The 16179-nt window shown below is 41.2% G+C and overlaps 1 pseudogene; it reads right to left on the bottom strand.

Moving 5' to 3' along the window:
- Positions 1-109: 109 nt before the first annotated feature.
- LOC106972747 (TM2 domain-containing protein 1-like) lies at positions 110-2747 on the bottom strand (annotated as a pseudogene).
- Positions 2748-16179: the final 13432 nt, after the last annotated feature.

Here is a 16179-nt window from a genome sequence, read left to right as displayed (position 1 = left end):
GACTGTATCAGATGATAGACTCAAGTGAATGTCAGCATAAGAAGCCAAGCCCAAGATCATGACCATCGCAGACGGGCTCTGTTAAGGCCCTGACTGTTGTTTTTCCTTTTCATTCCAGAGGTGGGTCACTGTTTACCTGGTTTTGAAACAGGGTTGGTTTCCTCTTTCAGCTGAGGTTTAGAAGTGGTTCCCAAACTATTTTATTTATTAATTATTATTATTATATATATTTTTTAAGTAAACCCCACACCCAACATGGGGCTCAAACTTATGACCCTGAGTTCAAGAATGACATGTTCCACCAACTGAGCCAGCCAGGCACTTCCCAAATCTATTTTACCCGGTGTCAGAAAACAAGGGCAATGGTTTTATGAGAACATGGTATTATTTTATTTATTTATTTATTTATTTATTTACTTACTTACTTACTTACTTATTTACTTATTTATTATTAAAAATCATTTATCTTTTACTGCTTCTCCTTTTTAAACAGAAAGAAAACTAGTTTGATGTTTGGGAGATAGAAGCTTAGGAAAACCTGTGGTCTCCTTGGTTACCAGTGAGGAGAATGAGGGAAGATGCAGGAAGCTGAAGAGTAGTCATTTGAAACGAGGAGCTCTCTAGTAAGATTATGAAACTGCGCATTATGTCGTTCAGCAATTTACTTCCAGATGGAAAGGTATTTTCCTCTCCCTTTTTACTGTCTACCTAGAGAATCATACTTTGTATGCTTTATTTATACCCCTGTGTTTTCATTAAGGATTGGTAACTGTTGACTCACCAGCTTTCTAGGGGTGGTAGATTTGCAACACTGACTTTCCCGTGTACATGTGTTCTGTTTATATGATGGCGTGAGCATGTATAAATTTTTGTATATTTGGTTTTTTAAGCTCACACATTCACTTTTAGAAGAGTGCACATATACATTTTTTGAATAGGTAATATGGTCACATACCTTAAAATCAGAAGGCACAGAAGGACCTAAAGTGAGAAGCCTGTCACCCTTGCCCCCCAGTGACCACTTCCCTGCACTGAGGTGATGGGTGTTACTAGTTCTTTGGGTACCTTTCGAGACATCTCTGACTGTACAAGCAAACATACACATAGTCTTTTCCCTTCTTTCACATGAATTATGAGAGACTCTACACTCTGTATACCTTGCTTCTTTCAGATATATCTTTGTGATGGTTCCATATCAGAACATGAGGAACTTGCTGTTTCTTAGTTATATATTCCCATTATTCCATTGTGTGTTTGTACCATAGTTTGTTTTTCCAGTCTGTTTTTGGTCTAGGTTGCTTTAAACCTTTTACTTCCTTTTTTTTCACACAGCTCTCAAAATCGTATTAAATAAATCTCGGACTATATACTTTAAAACAACAAAGCAAAAATAACAAAAAATTCCATAGAACCCATAAGATGTTATGCAAGGAAGGAAAAAAGGAAAGTTTGGAAATCCACATACTGGGAGTTCTCTTTTAAAATCAAAGCGGTTGGGGGCCTCTGGGTGGCTCAGTCGGTTCAGGATCTGACTTCAGCTCAAGTCATGATCCCCCAGTTAGTGAGTTCAAGCCCCACATCAGGCTCTCCACTCTCAGTGCAGAGCCCGCTTCAGATCCTCTGTCTCCCTCTCTGTCCCTTCCTTGCTTGTGCTCACTCTCTCTCTGTCAAAAATAAACATTTTTTTTTAATTTAAAAAATTTAAAAATCAAGGAAGGTCAGTGTTTCTTTTTTAAAAATTTATGGTTAAATAAATAAGTAAATAAATTTATGGTTGTAACTATTTTCCTAAATGTTTCATTAGTGATAGTCTTTTAAGTCTGGTTCCATAAGAATCTATAACATAACTACTTCCATCTGAAGTTCCTACAATCTGCGCTGAAATAAGAATGAAATCAATTAGGCTCTCAATTCCACAAAACACTACAGCACAAAAGTAAACCTAAGGCAGACTATCTAAGATAAAATTGGTCTCCCAACCATTCAAGGAGAAGACAGTGCAACTATTACTTTGAATGAATAGCCATTTACATTTACATTTGGGAGCTTGAGAAAATCAACCTCATTTCCAGTAAAATATGTTTCACATTGCCACAGAAATCCTTATAAGTTGTCTTGGGCGCTAGAAAACAGAGCATGAACTGTGTAGTTTGTACAGTTATCTGGTTCTTGCCACAGCATTGTTGGTTGGTTGGTTGGTTTAGGTATTTACAAATACGTTGTCTCATTTTGAGGTTCTCACACTTTTGTATCTCCTTGCCCCCAGTGGTGGTGGTGGCAACCTTCCAAGGTTCCATGGTAACCGACATGAGCCGTAGGACTGCCAAGAGCTGTTGGGCTTGTTATGGATCAGTGCATCCCACTTTTTACTCTTAAAAAAACAATGCTAAAAAATATAAAAACAACAACAATGCTGCAGTGAACACTCTTATCATTAGAGCAAAGATCCTTGAAGAAGAAACATCTTGACTGGAAGAGCCTGAAAGCCATCTGCCAAAGACTAATCTCACAGACTGACCATTCCCTCCTCCGCCTGCACACAGGGTGACTTACAGCCTCTCCCTTCAGAACACCATGTTCTTCTCAAGAACCATGTTCTTAACACAGGTTAAGAAAGTAAGCTCTTAAATACAGACCTAAGAAAAAGAAAACTTAACATTTGGAAGTCAGACTAGCTGGGTTTGAATCCCAGTCCTGCCATTTGTAACTAACTATGTGACCTTGAGCAAGTTAGTCAATCTCTCTGGGCCTCCGTTTCTTCATCCCTTGAATGTCCTGATGTGCTATTGTGAGGCCTAAATAATTATCCCAGTTATTGCACTGCTCACAAACAAAAATCTGAATGTTCTATTTTTAAAAGACAAACCAAAAACTAACCCAAACTTTTGCATTATTTCTCTGAGCTACAGTATGTTCTTCCCCTGGAGAGATATCTGATACTAAACATCATCTACATTTTGCTTGCCTAGAAAAACACATGGTAACTTTTCTGCCTGCAGCACCAAACCACAGTATAGCTGAGCCCCATTACTGTGTAGTCTAGCTCTAATTAAAGGCATGTTCTCAACAACAGGGCTCTGAGAAACTGGGTAAAGGGTTTGTTTCAGATTCTGGCTTTATTACACAGATGAATGCAGCCAGCTAGCTCTGCGAAGCACTTTGCAATGAGTGGCAGGTGTCCCATATACATCTGATTACGTTAACCTAGAAAGGGCTTACTCTACCTCTAAGCATGCTTCATCTCAGCAATCCGACTGCCCAGGCAGGGTTAGGTAGCTGGATACTCGTCATCTGTTTCTCTGATTGGAAGCTGCTGTTTTTACAGAAAGACATAAATCCTCTCGTTATCTCCAGCCCTTCTCTCTCACTGCTTTTTTCCTCTGGACTATCCAGGTAGTCATCATAGCTGCAAGAGTGCCTGGAATGGACAGTTCTCTCCAGCCACCCATTAGCTTTTAACATCCTGACTCTGGATAAAATCTCCCCACTTGACATCTAAAGATAACCTAGAAATTTAGGGATGCCCTAAGTATGTTCTTTGTAACAACACATTCTAAGCCTCTAAAGAATCCTACAATTAACTCTGTTCGACACAAAAATTAAGAGAAGGAACATCTAATTTGCATTGTGGTCCTAACCTAAGAATTAAGAAAGTTAAGAGAATCTTGTAATCACTGTCCCTAATCTAAGAGATGCAGTGTTGTTAACAGGTGCAGGGCCTGATTTGAGCAGAATGCTGCCACTGGTAACAGTAGGCCAAGGGCTTGTTCTGAACTTCCCACTTGGTCAATTCTTTTAGCTTTTTTGATAAATGAGAGTTGAGGCCGTAAGAATAGGGGCTTCTGGGGAGAAGATTGGTGTATTGTATTGAGCTTGTATTGATGAAAAGTAATGAACTGTCTTGTTCAACTGATTTTATTGCGTTTTTAAAATTTTTTTCTTTTTTCTTTTAGAGAGAGAGCATGAGTGGGGGTGAGGGGCAGAAGGGGAGAGAGAGAGACAGAGACAGAGAGAGAGAAAATCCATGCTCAGTGTGGAGCCCAATGTGGGGCTTGATCCCATGACCCTGGAATCATGACCTGAGCCGAAATCAAGAGTCAGATGCTCAACTGACTGAGCCTATTTTTTTATTTTTTTGTCATGTTTAGAAGAGCATATGAATCCCAGGAAAGGGCTGAATCTGTAGTAGGTGCTCAATAAATACATGGCTCTAATTCTTTTGTCTGCAGCATCCCCAAGCAATGTACCCATTGTGGGTTGCCAGAGCTCACTAATGTAATCTCCAGGCGTTATTTTCTGTTTGTGGTTGCTTTACCAAAGTCTAACCCAGATCCCCACCTCAGATCTAATTTCCAGACCTACTGTCTCTGCTACCCACTTCCCTTTGGGTTCTGTGAATACTTAAATCTGATGTAACTTTTTTGTCATAGAGTGGCCATTTGAATTCTGGATGTTTTCAGTAAGTTCAGCAATAGTTACTGAATGCCCATTTTTTTACTAGGCACAGTTCTAGGTGTTTGGGGTATGGCACTGAAAAAGCAAAAAAGCTCTGCTGTGAGCCTATAGTCTGTTCTGGGAGGGGTCAAAAGGTCAAAACCTTCCCACAAAGGTTTTGCCAGATTTAGCAATGCTGCCCGTGGAGCTAGTATGTTGGATGTGTTTTCATATTCCTCAAACAAAGAGCCTGTAGGCTGGGACTGGATCGACTGCAAGATATTAAGCTGGAATTTCACACCTTGAGGACCTGGGGTCTGGGAGGACCAGAGGGTCCTCCATCTATTTACCACCCCTTAGGATGTAGGGACCAGCTCTTTCGAGGGGCCTTCAAGGGCATCTCTAGGCAAGTTTGGGCCCTCACAGCATGGAAGGCAGGCCCTGAAGAACCCCCTCTGAACTACCTAAGACGACCACAGTTCTATGCAGGCAGTCACCTGGGTGACCACTGAGGGAGCTTCAGGTGACACTACTTCAGCCCGGGTAGGCACAGCCAAATGTTTCTGAAGTGAGCATTGACACCAAACTTAACCTAGTTGGTGGGTGATAGTGGGCAGATTTTCAGGACATGTGCCTTTGTGAGTTTATGCCTAGCTGTGAGGACTCTCCTGACCTTGTAGCTCTTCTTGGTTCCTCCCCTCCTTACACAGGCTTCTCCCTGTGCTGCCCTGGCTCTCAGGAGCTGATTGTGCGTGTCTGTTCCTAATTCTACATTCAGCGACGTCATGTTTGGTAGTCTGAAATCAGTCACGGTGGGATTATTTGTACCATGGAAATTGGCAGAATGCCACAAATCAGAGCCCTCGCCCCCGCTGGGATAGCCAGTTAAAATATTTACCAAAACATCACTGGCACCTCCCAACATGGTTGATTCCGAAGGCCTTCTCACTCCAGGTCTTCCCAGTTTCTGGTGAAAAAGGCACTGGTCAGGCCAAGGGTGCTGTCTCCTTCCTGGTTCTCTAGAATTGCTCCAGGATGGTAGTGGTGTGCGTGCAGAGGCAGAACGGCCCTCCCCACTACTCTAGGCCACACTTAGTCATCTTTGGAATCACTGACACTTTAAGAATCTCCAGTTTCTCAACAAAATGGCTGCTGACCATCAGTCCCGTAGCCATAGGGGCCTAGGCCTAATCCCAGAGGTCCAGGGAGAAGACAGAGGCTACACCACCCGCTGCATCCCCACTTCTTTAATGACCTACGTTCTCATAGCCATTGAATGCAGTTGGATGCTTGGTGGAGGACAGGGATATAATCAACAGCAGCAGAGTCTCAGTTCTCAGCAGGGCCATCAGTCAGTATGCCCCATCATGCTTACTCAAGCCATCTTCCTACAGGAGTCCTTTAACAGTGATTGGGAATAGGCACTGTGACTGGGGTACTGGGCATCTCTCCAGGGGTGGAGCCTTGTTGCTGGGTGGTGTGAACTGCACTTCATCCTGAGCCACACTAATCTGGATATTAGTCCTCCCTCTTGGGATTATAAACCAGCTTTGGTTTCTTGCAGCACGGGCACAGGTTGTCCTAGGTAGCATCCTAATGATTTTTGGAAGAATCCTTCCCAGGCATGGTGTGACTTTGGAGATGGCAGTGCCCTTGACTCAGGCCACCAGGTACGACTTAAGGCCTGACCTTGTGAGCGGGCTGATTTCCCAATGAACGTCTCTAGTCATGAGATCTTGTCTCCAAGTGTGCAACCCTCACAGAGCAGCAACGGCTATCTTCCTACTTCCATCTGAAGAACCTCCTCACCCTTCTGCAACAGGTCCTGAAATTTGGGAAATGGAAAACAGAATCTCTATTACCTCCCCTTCAGTTGCCTAAATATGAGGGGGCCAGATTTTTCATTTTCCCCTGCCCTTTTGGAGTTATCTAACCCCTTCTAAGAAGTTAGCCTCTGAACCCCTGGCATAGTTCTCAGCATTCATTCGTTCCACAAGTATTTACTGAATACCTACTACGTGCCAGGCACTGTGCTAGATTCTAGCATTACCACAGTCTCTGACTTTATAGGACTTGTCCTAGAGAACAGACAGTAACAGGTGGTTAAGGTTTAAGTAGAAATAGTACTGGGAACCAAGAGAACACAGAAAGGGGGCAGCCAGCTCAGACTAAGGACATAGAATGCTTTCTAGAGCATTAGATATCTAAGCTAAGACCTGAAGGACAACTAGGGATCACCAGGTTACGGATGAGGAGAGGAGAGGACTGGGGGTTGGGTGGAGAAGGAAGTATTATGGGTAGACAAGAGTGGGAAGCCAGGGAGGTGAGAGAGAGCATGGCCTTCTTGCGGAAGTGAAACGCATTCTGTGTGGTTGGATTGTAGAGTTCCTAAAGAGATGTAATAATATAAGCTAACAATATCTCAATAACATGTGTTGAACATTGTTACTATCACTTTAGAGGAATTAACTCTTGTAACAAATCTGTTATGATTCCATGTTATAGATGAGAAAATGGAAGCAATAAGAAGTTAACTCGCTTGCTCAAGGGCACACAAATTAGTGGAAAGGAGAAAATGCGGCTGAAGTGATCAGCCCCTATTATGGAGTTTTATCCTAAGAACAGTGAGCAATCATTGGAGGTTATAGTTGGGGGGAGTGACATTTTCCTCTGTCTTGGGAAGATCAGTTTGGTTGCTGTGTGGAGGGTAGGTTAGAGTGGGGAAGACAGAGGGTATCCAGGGAGGCCATTTAAGCAATTCCAATAATCCACACAAGAGGTTAGATGGCCTGAATTAAGTAAGGCATTGGTAGTGTGGGTGGGGAGAAGTGGAAGATTTCACAGATATTTAGCAGGTGTATTGAGCAAGACTTCTGATTGATTGGATGTGGGGATGAGGGAGATCCTGGAGTTAAGGGTGATGACTGGGTTTCTGCCTTGGAAATAACTCAGGAAGAGGAAAATATTTGGGGGAAGATATTAGTCAAGCATGAATTTATTTTTGGGGGATTGTTGAATTTGAAAATGCTGAAAAGAAAATTGCATGGAGTGACTACAGAGTCCCTACACATGCTAATTATATACTCCCCTCCATGGACCACACACATTTAAATTTTTCTGCCACATAATCTTCTGGACATTATCTTCCAGAGCAATGGTTGGAAGTCATTAAAGTAGGCCTCGATAGCTGCTTTGAGGAATTCAACTGTTATCAGGCGGATTTGAGAATTTATCATGATACCCAAAGGCAAGAAGCATACTACATGATATCAGAGCTACAGCCATTCCAACATCCACTAAATTGGCTGTCAAGATAAATATTTACAAACTGGGAAACCATAAGTGCTGGAGCAGAAGAGCTGTTGATTTAAGACCTTTCACACACAGTTGTGGAAAAATCCATGTGTTAAGTGTACTCAAGTAAGCATTGTGGTTGACACTTGTGACAAAAATGCCCCATCAAATGATCTTATGAAATTGCTACCCACATCAGGACATGAGACAGCTATTGCTCTGGGATGGACAACATGATGTGACTCATGAGGACTTCAAGGCTTCTCAACATAGAGCTGAGAGCTCAGAGGTGAGACCTGGCTAGTAATACAAATGTGTACAGATGGTTACTGGGATCATAAGAGAGAATAAAATCCCCCAGGGAGAGTAGGCTGAAGGGGAAAATACCCCAAACAGAACGCTGAGGACCACTGACATACAAGGGGAGCCACCTACAGAGACCAAGAAAGGGTAGTAGGCAAAAGGTAGGAGAAGTAAATGGTGACGTATCTCAGAGGGCAAATGTGATGGTTCATTTTGTGTGTCAACTTGATTGGGCCACGAGGTACCAGACATTCAGTCAAACACTATTCTGAGTGCCTGTGAGAGTGCTTCTGGATGAAGTTAACATTTGAATCAGTGCACTGAGTAAAGCAGATTGCCCTGTCCAATGTGGGAATCCTCATCAAATCAGCTGAATAGAACAAAACGCTGACCTGGTAAGTGAGAAGGACTTTCCTCCTGCTGTACTTCCTTGAGCTGGGACATGGGTTTTCTTTTCCTGCCTTTGGACTCAGACTGAAACATCAGCCCTTCCTGGGTCTCTAGCCTGCAGGCCTTCAGACTGAAATTACACCGTCAGCTGTCTTGAGTCTCCAGCTTGCCAACAGCAGACCTTGGGATTTGTCAGCCTCCATAATCACATGAGCTACTTCCTTATACTCAGTCAATCAATCAATCAATTTATCTATCTGCCTGCCTGCCTACCTACCTACCTATATCCTATTGTTGGCTCTGTTACTCTGGAGAACACTGACTAGTACAGCAAGGCAACATTTCAGGAATTTGGGAGTGGTTAACAGGGCTAAAGGTTGCTGTTGGTCAAGTAAGATAAGAACTGAAAATATCAATGGGTTTAGCAACTAGGAGGTCATTGGAAGAGCAGTTTTAGTGACGCGGTGGGGGCAAAACAACCATTTGCTCTGCATTAGGAAGTGAGTGAGAAATATTTCAAGGGAAGAAGAAGAAAAAAGGATGCAGTTGAAGAGAAAAGTCTGAAAATATGGTAGAGAGAAGTTGAGGGCTTTTTCTAATGACGGTTTTGATATATTTCATGAAGTTGGAAAGGATCTTCTCTGACTAGAGTGAAGGAAAGGGGAAGTGTTGAGATTGGATATTGGAAGAAGATGGAGAAGATTTGAAATAACTGCTGGGCTGTGTGTGGACAAGGCATGTGCCTGGATGTCTTGTGGCACCAGTAGGTACTTTTGTGTGGTTTTAGCCTGGCATGGCTCAGCTTCCTCTGTCTGGAGAAAATGGAGCTGCATGGATTCAGGGTTGGGATTTTGATAAGAGGGTGTCATGGGGATGAAGAGGGGATGACCTTGGATTCAAGACTGATTGGAGTGGAAAATGAAGAAAGCAGGGAGGTGGCATGTAGAAAGTAGATGAGTTTAGAGCCTGGAGTAGGTATCTGCAAAGTCAAGGAATTGGATGTGAAGGAAAGAGCTAAAAGTGAGAGAATTGATGTGTGGATTTAATATTTAAAGGCGGGAACAGTTCTACAACCAAACATGAATGTCCTTATCCCAAAATAAAATGATGGGCTTTGCCCTATGAGCACTCTCCTTTATGGAAATAATCTTGAACGCTTTTCTTAAATATAATATTTTTATTTATAAAATAGTTTATTGCCATTATATGTGTACAATAAATTTAATAATTAAGAAATTTATAATTTATGACATAGAAATTCATTTAAGAACAGATAACCCTAAAATTTGTATAGGACCACAAAAGACCCCAAATAGCCATAGCAATCTTGAAAAACAAGAGCAAAATTGGAGGTATCACAGCCCCAGATTTCAAGTTACACTACAAAGCTGTAGTAATCAAAGCCAGTATGGTACTGGCACAAAAACAGATGCATAGATCAATGGGACAGAATAGAAAGCCCAGAAATAAACCCAGAATTATATGGTCAATTAATCTTCGACAAAGGAGGCAAGAATATGCAATGGGAAAAAGTCTCTTCAACAAATGGTATTGGGAAAACTGGACCACTTTCTTACAGCATACACAAAAATACATTCAATGGATTAAGGGCCTAAATGTGAGAGACCTGAAACCATAAAAATCCTAGAAAAGAGTGCAAGCAGTAATTTCTCTGACATCAGCCATAGCAACATTTTTCTAGATATATCTTCTGAGGTAAAGGAAACAAAAGCAAAAATAAACTGTTGGGACTGCATCAAAATAAGCTGCACAGCAGGAAACAGTCAACAAAACTAGAAGACAGCCTACTGAATGGGAGAAGATATTTGCAAATAACAAATCCAATAAAGGGTTAGTATCCAAAATATATAAAGAGCTTATACAAGTCAACACCAACCCCCCCCCGACAAGTAATCCAATTTAAAAATGGGCAGAAGACATGAACAGATATTTCTCCAAAGAAGAGATACCGATGGCCAAATGTGAAATACCAAATACCGATGTGAAAAGATGCTCAACATCACTCACCATCAGGGAAATGCAAATTGAAACCACAGTGAGATATCACCTCACACCTGTCAGAATGGCTAAAATTAAAAACAAGAAACAAGTGTTGGCAAGGATGTAGAAAAAAGGGAACCGTCATGCACTGTTGGTGGCAATGCAAACTGTGGAAGTTTGCAGCCACTGTGGAAAACAGCATGGAGGTCCTCAAAAAGTTAAAAATAGAATTACCATATGATCCAATAATTTCACTACTGGGTATTTACCCAAAGAATACAAAAACGCTAATTCAAAAAGATATATGTACCCCTATGTTTATTGCAGCATTATTTACAATAGCCAAATTATGGAAGCAGCCCAAGTAGCCGTTGACAGATGAATGGATAAAGAAGATGTGGTGTATATGAATATATGTGGTGTAAAATATTACTCAGCAATAGAATATTACTCAGCCATAAAAAAGAATGAAATCTTGTCATTGGCAACAACATGGGTGGATCTAGAGAGTATAATGCTAAGTGAAATAAGTCAGAGAAAGACAAATAGGATATGATTTCATTCATCTGTGGAATTTAAGAAACAAAAAGAACAAAGGAAAAAAAAGAGACAAACCAAAAAATGGACCCTTAACTACAGAGAACAAACTGATCATTACCAGAGGGGAAGTGGATGGGGGATTGATACAGATAAAGGGGATTAAGAGTATGCTTACCATGATGAGCACTGAGTATAACATTGTATGTTAATTGAAAAAAAATGATGTGTATTAATATATATGTATAAATGTTCTGTTCTTATGTGTATATTCTCAGCATATTAATTTAAAGTGTTATTAAATAATATATTTATAAGAACTGTTCATTTTTGAGTATATCTTTATGGACCCCTAATCTCCCATTCTTTCTCTCTTAATCTCCAGCTGCAACAGTAGGAACAAATTAAGCATTATTTTATTTAAAACAAAATTTTTTTTAACATTCATTTATTTTTGAGAGACAGAGATTGACAGAGCACGAGCTGGGGAGGAACAGAGAGAGAGGGAGACACAGAATCAGAAGCGGGTCCAGGCTTTGAGCTGTCAGCACAGAGCGAACTCATGGACTGTGAGATCACGATCTGAGCTGAAGTCAGACACTTAACCAACTGAACCACCCAGGTGCCCCAAGCATTATTTTAAAATGCTGTTACAAAAATCTTTGGTTCCTGTCCTTTTCCTGCAACTGTTCCACCTACATTTGTCCTTTCTTTGGCTATCTAGCACCTGAACTACTTTCTTATTTTTAACTAGTTCTCTTCCTTATGAAGCAAAGCCCACCTCTTCACAAGGAAGCTGAAAATACCAGATACTTAACTTTCCCAGAATCCTTTGCAGCTAGAGCTGTACACATGACAAGGATCCATTAATTGGACACATTCAAGCTGTGAATGGGAAATGTGATCCAAAAAAGCTGGGACCAGCAGAATCATGGTTCTGTGAAGACGGTGGCTCATGAGTCCAGTTTCTAGAAACAGTTGTGGCAGTGGTGCTCAGCATTATCCATGGTCAAAGGCATTTGCCATGCAAACTTTGGTATGTGTGCCCAGGTACTAGGGGCAGGTATGCCCAGGTACTAGGGGCAGAAGTGACTTCACCAAACTGGTTCTGTAGTACACAAATTTGGGGTATTATTCCTGGCTGCATAGCTGCCAAGCCTCTTCTGATATATTCTTTCAATCCTGTCAATATATTCCTTCTCTAAGAATGTGCCCAGAATCCATTTCTACTACTAAGTCAGAAAGCTGACATAGCCTGGTTCAGCCTTGCCTCAATTCTCTGAGCTAGCCTATATCCTTCCAAATCATTTTATTTTGATTTGAGTTAGCATCAGGGTCCAATACTTGTCTGGGTAGCAAATGTGATGAGGAAAAGAGTATGCGTTTCGAGTCTGTTTTTTTAATTTACTCTATGACCTTTAGCCAGTTACCCTACCTCTTCTAACAGATAAGAGGGCACTTCCCACTCTGACCTGTTCTGGTTATAGAATTTGGATGGCTCCTCAAAGGTCTCTACTGAGTAGTGAGCAACAGGTTGAACTGTTGATTGATGGTTCCCTTCCTTCCTTCTTTTCCCCCCACCCACCGAGGTTCTCTTTTAAGTTCATAACATCCTGAAGCAAATAGGTTTATCACCTCTTCTCTTCCATCCATTTTCTTCCCTCACAAACTCTGTGAGACTGGGAGAGTGGACATTCCAGAAGCTAAAGGAAGTGAGAGACAAGAGGGAATGGAAGGAGCTCCCCAAATAAGCTCAGGGAGGGGCCCCTGGAGGGCTTGGTTGGTTAAAGCATGCAACTCCTGATCTTGGGGTTGTGAGTTTGAGCCCCATGTTGGGCATAGAGATTTCTTAAAAAAAAAATAAATCTCAGGGAACAGAGAGACAGACATGCCCTAGGCCCTACCCTCTTACAGGTGGCTTCTTATAAGGAGCTTCCTTAGAGCATACATACCGTGCATCTTAGAAGTTGGTATCTGGGACAGGCATCAAAATCTTTTGATAGCTTTCTAAATGAGTCTCTGGTCTTTGCTCTTTCCCTCTCCAGTCCATTTTCTACTCCTTATCCCAAGGTAGCTTTCTAAAGGTAGCTTTCTAAAGAGATCATGTCTTGGCCATCTACGTTTCTGCTTGAGTCATGGGCAAATGACTTAAAATTTCCAAGTGTCAGTTTCCTCATCTGTAAAGTGGGGATAACAGTGTCTATCTCCTAGGGATTGTTGTAGAAGATTAAATGAAATTACAAGTATGCAGCCTGTAGCATAATGCCTGGTACATGCCAAGAGCTCAGGTGTTAAGTATTGTTATTATTGCCATTATTGCTATTGCAGAGGACTTAGATTGCCCATGTTGCAAAACACCCATGTGGCCTGGAGGTCATGAGCACTAGCTAAGGAGTCAGACACACCTAAGTTTGAATTTTAGCACTACAGCCTGTACTATGCACACGAGCTTGGGCTAGTCAACTAATCTGTCTTCTGATTTACTTCCCATAAAATGAGGATAATAAAACATTTCTTCCCAGGGTTTTTGTGAGGGTGAAATGAGATTACACATACATATCAGAGTTAGGTTAGGCTAATACAGGGCCCTAAACAAGCCATTTTCCATCCACATAAAAGAAGCTAAAGGAAAACTCTATTTTTTTTAAGAAGATATTTTCTTTTTTGTTTTTAAGTTTATTTATTTATTTTGAGAGAGAGGGAGAGAGATGGAGAGAGAGAGAGTCCCAAGCAGGTTCCACACCCCCAGCATGGAGCCTGATGTGGGGCTCAAACTCACAAACCATGAGATCATTACCTGAGCCGAAACCAAGAGTCGGATGCTTAACCGACTAAGCCACCCAGGTGCCCCAAGGCTCTATTGTTATTAAGGAATAAGGCTCTTTTCTTTTTTCTTCACTCTTATTAGTGGTTGACTGATAGTCCAAGACAGCAACCATCTGGGAAGTTTTAAGACTTCCTAGAAATTCTACCCAACAACGTCTACTTACACATCATTGGCTAAAACGTATATAGTCATACCTAGATGCAAGGGAGGCTAGCATTATAGTTTTTTTTTTTCAGCTGGACAAATTGCCACCCAGAATGAAATAGGGTTCATTGAGGAAGTGAAGTTTGTGCCAACAGCTACGTGAGTGAGCTTGGAGGTGGATCTTCCAGCCGAGTCAAGCCTTTAAAAAAAATTTTTTTTGTGTTTATTTATTTTTAAGAATGAGAGAGAGAGAGACCGAGTATAAACAGGGGAGGGGCAGAGAGAGAGGGATACAGAATCTGAAGCAGGCTCCAGGCTCTGAGCTGTCAGCACAGAGTCCGACGTGGGGCTTGAACTCCCGGAGTGTGAGATCATGACCTGAGCCGAAGTTGGAGGCTTGACGGACTGAGCCACCCAGGCGCCCCAAGCCTTTAGATGGTTGTAGTCCTGGCCAACTGCTAGACTTCAACTTCATGAGAGACTCAAAGCCATACCCCTGAGCTAAGCTGCTCTGAGATTCTTCCTTTTTCTTTATAACATTTCTAAGATTATAGTGTTTAATGTTTATCAGGTTAAATTCAGATTCCTGACCCCTAGAAATAGTTTAAAATAATCAGTGTTGTTTTAAACTACTAAATTTGGGGGAAATTTGTTATACAGCAGTAGGTAAACTAATATAGTAAGCAACAAACCCCAGTAATAGTAATTATCTAAGACTTTATCACCAATAGAAACCATAGCTATTTTCTTTTGTTTTTAGTTTATTTTTTTAAGTTTTTATTTTAATTCCAGTTAGCTAACATAGTGTAATATTAGTTTCAAGTATATGATATAGTGATTCAACAATTCCATACATCACCCGGTGCTCATCGCAACATGTGCACTCCTTAATCCCTGTCACTTATTTAACCCATCCCCTTACCTTCCTTCCCTCTGGTAACCATCATTTGCTCTCTGTAGTTAAGAGTCTATTTCTTGAAACCATAGCTATTTTCATATCACATCAAAGTTGCTGTAGACATTTCATAATATTATTTCTACTCATCTTTACTTTAGAAGTATAGTATTTTTAGATCTACCACTGGATAATACATGATTACAGTCTGCCATCTACTTACATTAGTGGCGTATAGCTGCCATGGGGCAGCTTTGGGGTATAGTGGGGTATAGTGGGGTATAGCAGGCATGGGGCAACTCTGCACCTAGTTGATTAACATGTTTCCTCCCATTGATAACCCGGATATCTATGTTGCTTTTTAGGAGTTCCTATCAAAAATTGTTTTGTTGACCAAACAAAGGAGGTCAGTTGTTTCTGTTATTGGTTCAACTTCTGCAAACCAGACAGCTCAAATTCTTAACTCTCCAAAAGGCACCTTGACCCTCTTTAATGTGAACAAGAATGCAGTCTAGAAGTATGGACTAGGCAGTTTAAAGCATGTCTAATAGTTTAGGTAACTGTCTCAGGATATTATTTGAGATAATTTACTATTGCTAACACATGATATAGGTGTATATACAGTTATAAGTTCTGTGAGTAGCAAAGGCTCTTTCTTTTACTTTACTCCTTAAACTCCCTTTTGTATATTGCCTATGTTTTGGAGTAAAGGCATAAACACACAGTATATTGTACAGGTGGTATTTGTATCTTGTTTCTCCCTAAAATACTGAGCATTTAAACTAATAAAACTAGAGGCAGGACTTTGCCAAGTGAAAAGATCAGCATATCATTTCCTCCAAAACAACAAAAAGAAAAACAAAACTAGGGGTGCCTGGGTAGCTCAGTCGGTTAAGCATCTGGCCTCAGCTCAGGTCATGATCTCGCAGTTTGTGGGTTCGAGCCCCACGTCGGGCTCTGTCTGTGCTAGCAGTTCAGAGCCTGGAGCCTGCTTCAGATTCTGCGTCTCCTCCTCTTCTGTGCCCCTCCCACGCTCATGTTCTGTCTCTCAATAATAAATAAACGTTAAAATTAAAAAAAAAAAAAACTAGTGACAAAAGCAATAGTTGACAAAAAGAAAAATGGAGAGAAACAACCATTTTGGTTCCCCAGAAACCAAACAAAATCATACAACAATCCGAGAAGCATTTATGCTTGAAAAATTGCTGAACTTCAGCAAGAATAGTGGGAATCTGTGGTGTTCTAGCCTGAGGCTGTTCTATCACTCTCCTCTGTTTATTTGACACAGAAGTTCAAAATTTGGGGGCAATCAGGACCAGAAACATCTCTGCTGTGGTCATTGGGGCCTTACTCA

This window comes from Acinonyx jubatus, chromosome B2 (assembly GCF_027475565.1).
Source record: "Acinonyx jubatus isolate Ajub_Pintada_27869175 chromosome B2, VMU_Ajub_asm_v1.0, whole genome shotgun sequence".
Classification (NCBI taxonomy): domain Eukaryota; kingdom Metazoa; phylum Chordata; class Mammalia; order Carnivora; family Felidae; genus Acinonyx; species Acinonyx jubatus.
This window is presented reverse-complemented; position numbering and strand designations above follow the sequence as displayed.